Genomic DNA, 415 nt, shown 5'->3' with positions numbered 1-415 from the left:
TTCCATAGGGGTTGAACCAGTTTGCAGCCCCACCAGCAGTGGATCAGTGTTTCCCTTTCCCTATATCCTCTCCAACATTTGGTATTATTTGTTTTCTTGATCTTAGCCAGTCTGACTGGGGTGAGGTGAAATCTTAAAGTGGTTTGAATTTGCATTTCCCCAATTATTAGTGATGTTGAACATCTTTTAAGATGCTTCATAGCCATCTTTACTTCTTCTTTTGAGAACTCTCTGTTCAGCTCCTTAGCCCATCTTTTAATTGGGTTGTTTCTTGACTTGATTCTCTGTTTTTTGAGTTCTTTATGTATTCTGGTTATTAAACCTCTGTTGGGTGTGTCTCTAGTGAAGACTAGATATCTCTGATTAAATTTTTGGCCTCTATTGTAGGAGGGACTATGTGGCATTGAATGATCAC

The sequence above is a fragment of the Nannospalax galili genome, unplaced genomic scaffold, assembly GCF_000622305.1.
Source record: "Nannospalax galili isolate Female #2095 unplaced genomic scaffold, S.galili_v1.0 scaffold101, whole genome shotgun sequence".
NCBI classification, from domain to species: Eukaryota; Metazoa; Chordata; class Mammalia; order Rodentia; family Spalacidae; genus Nannospalax; species Nannospalax galili.
The sequence above is the reverse complement of the archived record's forward strand: the minus strand, read 5'-3'. Positions refer to the sequence as shown.